Raw genomic sequence first — 12,489 nt, 5'->3', positions numbered from 1 at the left:
TCCCCCTCTCCACGTGGACCACCAAGCAGGGCTGAGGTGAGCAATGTTGCTATGTATCATGCCTGACTGTATTATTGTATTATCTCTCATGCTCTTGATGACTTTAATATAATGCTTATATATCTCAAGCGTACAATTGTGCATTACTGAACCCAGAGGTAGTATTACTGAACCAGTGAGTTCAATCAGCGGGTGGGGGCTGGTTCCCTCACCCTCCGTCCTAGCAATTTTATTTAATACTACAGGAGACTTACTTAATCCATGTGGGAACATGACACAAAAGATGGATTTCAGCTTTCTCTCTCATCCACAGCTTTCTGCAAATTGGGTGCTCACAGTTCAAGTACTAATACTATTCCCTTCTTCAGATTTGGTTTTGTTATTTATAATCCTTGGATCACACTCCTATTTTTATTTTAACAAATCATTTTATTGGGGACTCTTTCAGCTCTTTTAACAATCCATACATCAATTGTGTCAAGCACATTTATATATATATTACCATCATCATTTCCAAAACGTTTTCTTTCTACTTGAACCTTTGATATCAGCTCCTATTTTTCCCCTTCCTCCATCACCACCCACCCTTGCGAACCCTTGATCATTTACAATTTTTAAAAATTGTCATATTTTACATCATCCACTGTATCTCTTCACTCACGTTTCTGTTGTTCGTCCTCCTGGAGGCAGAGGGAGGGGTTGTACATCAATCATTGTGATCAGTTCCTTCTTTCTCCTTTCTCCCCCCACCTTCCCCCCCATCTCATGGTATCTCAGCTCCTATTATTATTGTTCCTGAGGGGTTTATCTGTCCTGGATTCCATGTGTCGCGAGCTCTTATCTGTACCAGTGTCCATGCTCTGGTCTAGCCAGATTTGTAAGATAGAGTTGGAGTCATGGTAGTGGGGGAGGAAGCAGTGAACAGCTAGAGGAATGTTGTGTGTTTTGTCCGGGCTCATGTCCTCTTTGTGACCCTTCTGTGAGGGATATCCAATTGTCCACAGTTGGGCTTTGGAGCTCCATTCCGACCCTCCTCCTTCGCATCGAAATTGTTGTTTGTTTTGGATTTTCTGATACCTGATACCTGATCCTGTCAACACCTCATGGATCACATTTGCTATTATTTTTACTTTTTCAAGCAAGTATCTTACTTAGAGAAGTTGTCTGTAGTCATCTACTGATGAAAGAGACATGTGCAAATATGTCTTTTTGGTAACAAACCAATATAAGCATGTACTGGAAGCCTGGTAGTAATACTTTTTTTGACTTATTCTTGGATCTAAAAATGTATATGTTTATTTTGAAATGTATATGTTTATTTTCTAAGCTGATGTTTTATTTTAATAAATTGAAGATATTCTACTATCTTCTCACTTACATTATTTCTGATGCTATTTAAATGTTATCGCTCTGTAGTAGCATGTCTTTTTTTAATCCTGTAACTTTTGAGAATTCTATGTTATCATACTCTCAATTAATCTAATTATGATGTACTGTGTTGTCATTTTTACCATGTGCCTTGTTAATCTAGGTTTTGACCTAGATGCTGTCAATCTCGGTTTCTGTGTGTATGCTGTGTGTTGTCGAATCCATCCTGACTTACAGCAACCCTACATGAGAGAGTAGAACTGTCCCATCAGGTCCCAAAGCCTGTCAGATTGGCAGGGACAGAGTTCCAGATCTTTCACTCTGGAGCGGCTGGTAGGTTTGAACCAGAGGCCTTTGGTTAGCAGCTGATGTCTTCACCATGGTATCGCTAAGCCTCCTTCTGTGTTTAGAGTAGACATTAAATGTGTTATATCTTTGAGTATTATTTCCTCAGATATTTTTTCTGTACCCTTTTGTACATTAGTTAGACAACTTAAAGTTTTAACTACTAATTCATACCTTTTGTCCATGTGATAGTCTGTGAACATTAGAGAAACAAATCCACAGAAACTCATATGTATAAGAGAGAGTTTTATATAAAGGGTAAGTGCACATCAAGAAAACATCCCAACCCAGTGCTGCCCAAGACCACAAGTCCAACATTAGCCCATATGTCAGACACCAATGCACAAAGTCCTCCTCCATCTCACAAAACACACTGTGATGCCGACTGTAGAAGTAAAGCTGAATCAGTGAATGTGTAAGCATTTCAGCACTGGCAGGGGTCTCCACACATCTGCTCCAGTACCCAGGGCTGCATCGGGGTAGGTCCATGTGGCTTCTCCTCAGGGATGTCTTGTCGGAAGTGAGTCTTGCCAGCTGAAGCAGGGAACTGGATAAGGCAGCTGCATCCTGGTCTGACCATCAGAAAGCAAGAGACCCGAGAACTAGAAAGGCGAGGCTCACTGAGCCATTTATCCCTCTGCCCTTCAATTAACCTGACATGTGTTTATCATCCAGGTTGGCACAATAAACTAACTAACTCAGTCTACTTTTTTAGTTGTTATAGGCAGAGGGTAATTCTGGTCCCTACTTTCTTGGATGGATGGGAAAATTACAAAACCTGTGCATTAAACACTTAAAGTATATCACAGTCATTTCCTGTTTATTTAATAGTGTGGCTCTACACCACAGCACTTTATTCCTTAAACTAATTTAATTATTTTTTAATAAATTCCTTATTTTGTGTATTATTTAGTCCCCTCTGCCTATAATCCACAGTGTTACCAATAATCAGATTAATACATTTGATCATCCATAATTTCCTCAGAATAAATTCACAAAATAGTAATATATGGATTTAAGAGTATTTTAATTCTGGATGCCAAATTATCCTGCAGGAAGGGTGATGTTTTCAGATGTTGTTCAGTAAACTCTCACTTGGGACCACCCTATGTACATGTTTGATTATGAAAGCTTTATTGACTAGCAGCAGACCCAAGAGAGAATATCTGAACAGATCAATTACTCTTCCCCTAACCATTCCTTCCAGTCTTTTTCAAAATTTTCTGGTTGGTTTGATGTATTGCGGGAAAGTGGGTGAAAGTGAAAGCTCCACTCTCACAGTACAATTTTTTAAAAGAATGGAGGACACTCTTGCTGTTGAGTAGATTAGACGCGTGGTGACCCCACGTGGGCAGAGTCAACTTGCCTTCTTTCAAGGCTGTGCCTTTCTGGACACATATCTCAAGGTCTATCTACCAAGATGCCTCTGAATGGGTTTGACCCCATCTAGTTAGCAGTCAAAGCTTAGTCATTTGCACCAGCTGCGTTTAAACCCGCCTTCCTCACTCAGGATCATTTGAGAATACATTTCTTCATTTCTTCCTGGCTGTTTCCTTATTTCTAAAATAAGGGTAATTATAGCACCAACCTTTTAAGGTTATGATGTAGATGAGGTTACTGCCTGGCCTAATAAAAAGTTCATTTTGCCAGTCCTATTTATTTTTCTATTATATTAAAGACTCATTGCATAAAGTTTTAGGAAGAATTCAGAATGCTTCTTATTAAGAATGCTCTCTTCTGGGAGTATGATGTGACTCCACCGACTTTCAGGTTTCTCAGCAAATTTTGCAGATGGAGCTGTATATGCCTATTTATTCATCTGCAAATAAATAACATGTTTTATTTCTCTCAGTCCCTTACTCGTAGAAGAAGAGCTGGCTGAAATCATATAGATATATTCAAAACTTGAGTCTTAATTTCCTTGGAATGTTGCACAATATCTGGATTTTATCTGAGGAGATGATCTGTCCTAAAAAGTAAACTAATGAAGGCGTTGTTTAAATTTTTACCAACCGTGGTTGGAAATATCTCCAGTACTAGGTTTTAGAAGGTCTATAACAATGAAAGAAAATGTCCTTTATTACGATAGCAAGAAATAATAAAAGCCCATCTTTCCCATTTGCTTTTGTCTCTTATGTTCTTCGTGTGAGGCAAACAAAGGCCGCAATAACAGGGAAATACTGAAACTATAATGTACATTTCTCTGAGTTGGATCAACCCAAGGGCAGTGAGTTTGGTTTGGTTTAGAACCTATATTTCAGAATTTCCCCTTATGCTCTTTTAGGATATAATGTAAGGTATTTGTTTGAGAAGCCAGGGAGCAGAGGCCATTATTACAAAGGGCATCACATGAGAAGAAGAACTTTCGTGATCCAGGGGAAGATTGGCCAGAGTTATGGAATCCCTGCTCATAGCTGAGCCTAGGTTCCTTTCCATTGTTTACTTTAGTCCTTGCTTTCCTACTGCAACATCTGATGTCTGTTTGGTCTCCTCTCTGTATTTATTTGTGAGTTCTTACTCATCATCAGGAGCCCTGGTGGGGTAGTGGGTTACATGTTGGTCACCTAACAACAAGGTCAGCAGTTGGAATCTGCCAGTTGCTTTGTTGGACAAAGGTCAGGTTTTCATAAGTAATTCCCGTGTCTGAAACCCACAGCAGCAGTTCTCCTTTGTCCTTTTGGGTCTCTAGGAGTTGGGCTTTGAGTCAATGGCAGTGAGTTTTGGGTTTGGATCACAGATCATGGGGGCTTGTTGGCACCATAGGTCAGGCATTGGGTGAGAACCATGAGGTTGGTGGCTGAACCGCCCGAGCTGCTCCATGGGAGAAGAATGCTGTTTCCATCCATAAATATTCACAGATTTGGAAACCATGTATAAGGTCACTATGAATACGAACTGTGCAGTGGGTTTGGCCTGATGCAGTGGGTCATCCCTGATCATAGAAACATATCCCCAGCTCCCTTTCTTGAGCCTTCCCAGATGCCATTTTTACCCAGCACCAATTAGGGGTAGACACCAGATTCTGGGCTCAACTAGTGCATAAATCCCTCTTCAGACTCATGCAGTCACATGCAATGATGCAGAGTGCAGAAAGATCACAGGTCAGTGGGTGCAAACTCTTGTGAATCCCATGGCAGTGGGAGCATCTCAGTGCTGGTGCAGGACTCCACATGGCTCCGCCAGTTTCCTGAGTGTGGCTCTTCAACAGGAAGGTGAAGGAAAGAGAGGGGCTTCTGCAGGTCTCAGCAAGCCTCCAGGTGACTTGTCACCAGAAAGGTGAAGGCAGAGAGAGAGGGAGGCTGGCCTCCAGAGAGCCATTTATCTCAGTCACGCTCCAATCAAGCTGCGACCTGATTGACAGGCTAAACTTCACCCCTTCACTCTTAGTCCCCTCAAGTGGACACGAGATTATGTGTCTACCTGGCCCGTGCCCTGCCACTTCCTTATTATTAGTTAGTTAATACTTAATAGCAGATGGTCCTAAAATTTAGCAACTTAAATATACTTATTATCTTCTGTAGTTTGTGAAAATCTGCGAGTGGGATGATAGGCTGGTTCTTCTACGAAGTTGCAGTCAAGCCGTTGCCTGGGATTTGCTATCTCTGAAGAATCAACTGGAACTGGAAGAATGTCTCCCAGGTCCGTGACTTGGAAAGTGGCAGGAGGTTTCAGGGTTTTTTTTTTCTGCCGACCACTTCACATGGTTCTTATTATTTGGCTTCTTCTAGTTAGTGAGTTGGTTCAAGGTTAGTGAGCAAAGTCAAGGTACAGAAAGCCTCAACCCAGTGCTGCACATCTGGCAAGGAGCAGATAGGTACCACATATGCTGCATTTTACGGCTGGTACCGACCTACTCTGGTAGAGTATGGAAGGGTGTGATGGTTAAATTTGTGTTTTACTTTGGCAAGCTAAGCATTACTTATTTTGATAGTATTTTGTTGACGTGTTTAACATTTACAGTCAGTTGATTCCAAATAAAATACGTTAATTTTGATAAAAAGGGTACATCTCAGCCAGCCAATTGAAAAGTTTTAGAGCAAAAACCGAAGTTTTATGATTGTGCCTCAAGCTGAGGTTATAATTTTCCTGCTGGAGTTTCCAGCCTGCCTGATTCATGGATTTTGGATTTGCCAAATCCAAATCCAAATCCACAGTTGCACAAGTCAGTTCCTAAATATCCACCCCCCCCCTGCCCCTCTCTCATCTTCTCTTTTTCTGTATATTCTTTTGGTTGTTTTTCTGGAAAACTCTGACCAATACAGAAGGGACCACACTTGGATGTGAACCCCAGAAGGCAGAAATCACTGAGGGTTATCTTGTAGATTGGCCAATACAAATAAAGTTAATTTTTATTGGAAGTTCCCAAGGTCCAACTACTCATTTGATCATTCTTTTGTTTGAACTACTCCAAACTTGTAAAAATGCGGAAAGATAAAAATAAATCTTGTAGAAACATTTGTATTTATACACCTTGGTAAATTGATAGTTTTGGCGGGTGTCCATTCTTTTAGAAAAATATGTGGTATGGTGGGGGCAAGGGCAGGAGGGAGAAGATAACATAAAGATATGATTTTCAGGTAAAATTATTCTGTATTTTAGATGAATAGGTGGGTTTGAAATAACCCATTGCTCAAAAATCTCAAGTCAAGAACTTTTGTTAGATTCAGATAAACAAAATGTTTTCAGAGTTTTAGAATAGAAATGAGTAAGAAGAGTGAAAAATATTAGTTTTCATGTCTGATTTAAAATCTTAATTCCTCAAAGAGAAGAAGAGAGAGATCATGTCTACAATCCAAAGTCTTTGACCCATGTAGACCATGTCAAGTTAAAACCAACCAACCCAAACGAACCTCACTGCCAGGGTAAGCAGGAGTCAATGACTATAGCTCACAGATTTAGTCAAACCAAGAACAATCAATTGAATGTACAAATATGAAAATATTTCTACCCATTAAAGAGTTCTAAAAACTGAAAGAATTTAATATGGTGTAAACAGAAATGGAGGTTAAATTGTTATTTTCTGTTAAATGTGATGAGGGAAATTGACATTTGGGGGGATGGGCTAGGTAAGGACTTTGCCCTTATGTATTAGGTGTGATGAGGCTTATCTGGCTAAAACATGAATACTTCCGTTCTCCATTTTTCATAGAAGCTGCTTGGACATTTTTGTTGATGAGGTTTGATAGGTTTAAGGCGTGTCCACCTGGGACAGGCAGTATTGCCACACCAAACCCTGCTTTTCCAGCAACAACGCCTATTGTTCTCATTTCAGATATACAGTCTTGAGAAGGAAGAATGGGGGGGGCGGGGGAGCTACTGCGAGCTACTAGGGGGCTCTGACGGAGGCTGTGGTATCTTTCTTGTTGTGACCCAATCTCTAGCTAGTTGCTCCACATTCAAGAAACGTTTGGTATAGATGTGTTCTTGTGCAAACTGGAAAAAGGGCTAAGTTCTGGGCCATTGCTGACACTCCTGGGCACAGCGGTCTGAGACAAAGGAGACCTTAAGCAGAGACCGTTAGGAGGATTTGCTGCTGTTATAGCTTTGAAATTGGTAATGGGTCTGAAACAATTCCACCCAATTTCCCAAACTAGAAGGAAGACCAATTCACCACTAGGTTTCTGCTATTTAATGAAATTTTCAATATGACTAAATTCATTTCCATTTGGGTGCAGAGGTAATATCCCCTTTCTGTGTGGGCAGGACCCACATGAAAACACACAGACAAATGTGTTTGTGCACACCGAACACACCTCTCCTCTTCTAGCGGCACAAGTCTATTGTTCTCATTTAAGGAAATACCTCTGGCCAATTTTTATCTTTCATTTCATGCAAATAAATGGTGAATTGTGTCAGAGAGTCATTTGCTCTTCAATGGAAGATGATTGCTTTTTGCCTCAATTCTAGGACACATTGGCATTCGGGTGTTATCAAGGCATACAGTCACTTTTACCTCCGGTAGAAATGTGTGGCCTAAGGTGCACGATCAAAAATCTCCAGGCCTGGAGGAGAACCACGGCTTTCTGTGATTACTCACAGGCCCCCCTGGACTCTTCCTGCCAGATAACTGCGTTGGCAAGAATTTCTCAATTACGCACTTTGCAGAACCATAGAAGATGGAGGGGTTCTTAAAGGAAAATTCCCTCTGACAGCTACTCACATCTTCTTTACAACCAAACCTGGTGGATACTGATTGAGATTGTTGCTCTCCAGTTCGGCCTGACTCCAGATAACCCCAAACATGACCAAATAAAGAAAGAGGGGTGGTGGTTGTGAATTAGATTGTCTTGGATGCTAGTCAAACCTGGATCTCCAGCATGAATGATGATAATTCTACTATTGATCCCCTGTAGCCCCATGATAGAAATGAGATTCCATGAATTTAATCAAATGTGTTGAACACTCAAAGGAGTATTTAAAATGTCATTAATAATTTTAATAAAAATCAAATACTCTAAGTGTAACATTAAAGGACCACTTTATTTTTACTTTTATTTTTAAAAATACTTTTATTGGGGGCTCTTCCATCTTTTATCACAATCCATACATTCATCCTGCATGTCAAGCACATTTGCACATATGCCACCATCATCATTTTCAAAGCATTCTCTTCCCACTTGAGCCCCTGATATCAGCTCACCATTTCTTCCACCTCCCTCCCTCCCTCTCCCACCCTCCCTAAAAAGCCCTTGATAAGTAATAGATTATGATTTCCATAACTTACATCGTCCACTGTCACTCCTCACCCACTTTTCCATTATTTTTTCCTCTGGGAGGGGGTTCTAGGTTGATCCTTGTGATCAATTCCCCCTTTCTCCCCCCACCCTCCCCCTAATCCTCCTGGTATCTCTGCTCTCATTCTTGGCCCTGAGGGGTTTATCTATCCTAGATTCCCTGTGTTGCAGGCTCTTATCTGTAGCAGTGTGCATGCTCTGGTCTAATCTGATTTGTAAGGTAGAATTGAGATCATGATAGTGGGGGTGAAGGAAGCACCAAAGAGTTAGAGGAAAGTTGTGTGTTCCATTGGTGCTATACTGCACCCTGACTGGCTCCTCTCTTTCCTGGGACCCTCTCTGAGGGGATGTAAAGGACCACTTTAAAGGAAAATTTCAGAGCAAAGATGCTTTTGAAAATTCTTATGACCATAAAAGATATCAGGAAATCTAGAATTGTATCTCAATTATTCCAGATTCATCCAATAAACTGAGAGAAAGCTTGAGCAAACTGCAGATGAAATCAAGGCAAGAACAGAAAAACACTTTAGCAGAGTTCAGGAAAATACTACAAGAACAACCTGACAAAATAATGAAGCATTAGAAACCATGCAAAAACATCAGTTAATTATTCAGAAGATTCATGCTAAGATTTCAGAAACAGATCATATATTTAAAGGGCAAAGGGGTTGAGATATGGTTTGTGTCAACTTGGCGGACCAGGGTTCTCAGTCGTTTGGCAGTAATCCCTATTAGGTGATCTAACACAATGTAATCAACTTCATGATGGGCTCTATCATAACTTAATCAACTATGTGAACGGCCAGCAAGTGTGGTGGAGTATACTCTGGTGGAAATAGGTCACACTTTTGAGGCAATTGGGAGAAATATTCCACAGGTTTATGGCCTGCTCTTTTATATGCAGATTCTGTGGGACATCTTCACTTCTTTTGGGTCTGATCCTGCATATGATTTGTGGATATTGCTGTATTGCCTCCTGTATTAGTCTAGGTACTTTGGAGAAACAAATCCACAGCGACTCATGTATAAGAGAGAGTTTTATGTAAAGAAAAAGTGCATCACGAAAACATCCCAACCCAATGCTGCCCAAGCCCACAAGTCCAACATTAACCCATTTACCCAACACCAGTCCACAAAGTCCTTCACCTCACAAAACAGAGGCAATGATGCCGACTGCAGGAGGAAAGCTGAGTCAGTGAACGAACAAGCATCTCAGCACTAGCAGGGGTCTCCACACGGCTGCTCCAGCACCCAGGGCTGCATCGGGATAGGTCCATGTGGCTTCTCCTTGGGGATATCTTGTAGGAAGTCCATCTTGCAAGCTGAAGCAGGGAACTGCTAAGGCAGCTGCACCCGATACAACCATCACAAAACAAGAGACCCGAGAACTAGAAAGGCGAGGCTTCACCACCCATTTATCCCTCCGCCTTTCAACCAGCCCCACATGTGATTATCGGCCAGGCTGGCATAATTAACTAACTCACCTCCTGATCCCAGGAGGAATCAGCAGATAGCCAACCTTGGATTTATTCAACAATGCACCCACCAGCCTGTAGTCCTCTTGCTTTCTCAGTCTTTACAGCTATAAGGTTTAGGAGAAGACTCCAGTTTACCATCTAATGCATGGTTTTGAGCTAGACTGGATTTACTCAGTTCTACAGCTGTGTGAGCCATTTCTCGATAAAAATATTTTCCATATACATACACATATGTGTCACTTGTTTTGTTCTGTAGAGAATCTAGCCTAAAACAGTGGTAGAATGGGAAACATGGAAGGCTGAGTCAGTGAGCTTGAAGAGAAATCCCTTAATATGAATCTGCTAGAGGAACAATCAGTAAAAAGGAAAATCCTAAGACAGCTGAAGAATTGTGTGGGACCCCATCAAGAACAATAATTTACCTGTGATAGGAATTACAGAAGAGAAATAGACCCACAAAAGCACAGAGGGAGCTATCAGAGATGGTTGAAAGAAACATTCCCAATCATCATGAAAGACAAGAAAATTCAAGGAGCTGAATCAAGATAGAGCCTCAACTTTTAGATGAACTTCAGGTGGGGAAAGAGATGATTTGATACCACTGGTAGGTCGACATAAATAGAAAAGGAGATGTAGCCCTAAATCTTGTTAATGATTTGACACAGATGTGACATTTTAATATTTTTAATATGATTTACCTTAACAATAGTTTCATCCTTTCAAATAATCTTCAGCAGTTGTTTTCTTTTCTTTTTTAGCATATTGTGGTGAATAAGCTGAGTATGTGACAGGGCAGACAGCCACCAATCACTGTGACTGGCCCATGTTTTCTTTTTCTTTTTTAGGCATAACAATTCAAAGTTTAATAACCATTTCGCTAGCATTGATAATAGAGTACTAAAATTGACATGAGATCATCTAAATGAGTTGATCTTGAGTGATTCCTTGAAGTTCTCTCTGAGCATTGTTTGCTGGGTTGCTTTTTGGAGGGGGGTGGTGTTTGGTTTGGTTTTGTTCTCTCCCCCCCCACCCCCCGGAATGTTATGCATTTTCTTTTCTTCTTCTCTTTTAAAAAATCATTTTATTGGGTGCTCTTACAGCTCTTATCACAATCCATCCATCACATCAGTACACATGTTGCCATCATCATTTTCAAAACATTTTCTTTCTACTTGAGCTGCTGATATCAGTTCCTCATTTTCCCCTCCTCTACTCCCTCCCTCATGAACCCTTGATAATTTATCATTTTTTTCATGTCTTACACTGACTGCTGTCTCCCTTCAACTACTTTTCTGTTGTCAATCCCCCTGGGAAGGGGTTATATGTAGATCATTGTGATCGGTTCCCCCTTTCTCCTCACACCTTCCCCTTCTGGTATCACTACTTTCAATATTGGTTCTGAGGGGTTTATCTGTCCTGGATTCCCTGCATTGTGAGCTCTTATCTGTACCAGTGTACATGCTCTTTCTAGACAATTTGTAAGGTAGAATTAGGGTCATTACAGTCAGGGGAGGAAACATTAAAGAACTAGAGGAAAGTTATATGTTTCATTGGTGCTATACTGCACCTTGACTGGCTTGTCTCTTCCTTGTGACCCTTCTGTTAGGGGATGTCCAATTGTCTACAGATGGGCTTTGGGTCTCCACTCTGTGCTATCCCTCATGAAACATGTTTTTCAGTTGGTATTCACAATAGCAACCCTTGTGGGAGGTTATCAGGATTGACCAGTTCCTAAAGAAGAAGATCCTTAATGAGATGGATTAACCCAGGGACTGTAACAGTGGGCTCAATGGTCACAGTTTTAAGAGTGCAGTAGGACTAGGCAGTGTTGTGTTGTTGTGTTGTACACTAGCTCTCTGTGAGTGGAAGTCAACACAAAGACACCTAACAACAGTCACAACCATCTTTGCAGAAATAAAAAATTAGAGAGGTTAGGTAATTTGACTTAAGTCACACAGATGAAAAATAAGAAAATTGGTCATTTTCTAAAACTCATACTTTTTGACCTAAAGCTAATTGATCCATTTAAAGGCTATACATAAGCATAATGAAGTGTTCTGGACCCCCCCCCCCATTCTTCTTATAGTTTAAATATTATGTGGTTTAAAATCAAGAAAGATGTGCATTGGGGTTTTTCCTCTCACCATATTTGCTCAATCTCTATGCTGAGCAAATAATCAGACAAACTGGATTATATGAAGAAGAATATGGCATCAGGATTGGTGGAAGGTTTATTAACAATCACGTGGCATAATCTTGCTTGAGGAAAGTGTGGATGAAGCACTTGCTGATGAAGTTCAAGGATTGCACCCTTCAGAAGAATGGATGCATCTGAATTGGGGTGCTGCCAAGGCTATTGAAAGTGCCATGAACTACTAACAGAACAAACTGATCTCTCTTGGATGAAGGACAGGAGAAGGAGCATCCTTGCTCCTCAGAAGCAAGGATGGGGAGACTTTGTCTCCTGTAATGTGAGCATGTTACCAGGAGAGACCAGTCCCTGTAGAAAGACGTCTTGCTTGGTGAAGTGGAGGTACAGCAAAAAACAGAAAAACAAAAAACAA

Source organism: Echinops telfairi, unplaced genomic scaffold (genome assembly GCF_000313985.2).
Source record: "Echinops telfairi isolate 266 unplaced genomic scaffold, ASM31398v2 ScPeMD7_7467;HRSCAF=8505_1, whole genome shotgun sequence".
NCBI lineage: Eukaryota > Metazoa > Chordata > Mammalia > Afrosoricida > Tenrecidae > Echinops > Echinops telfairi.
Note: the sequence above shows the minus strand (reverse complement) of the source record.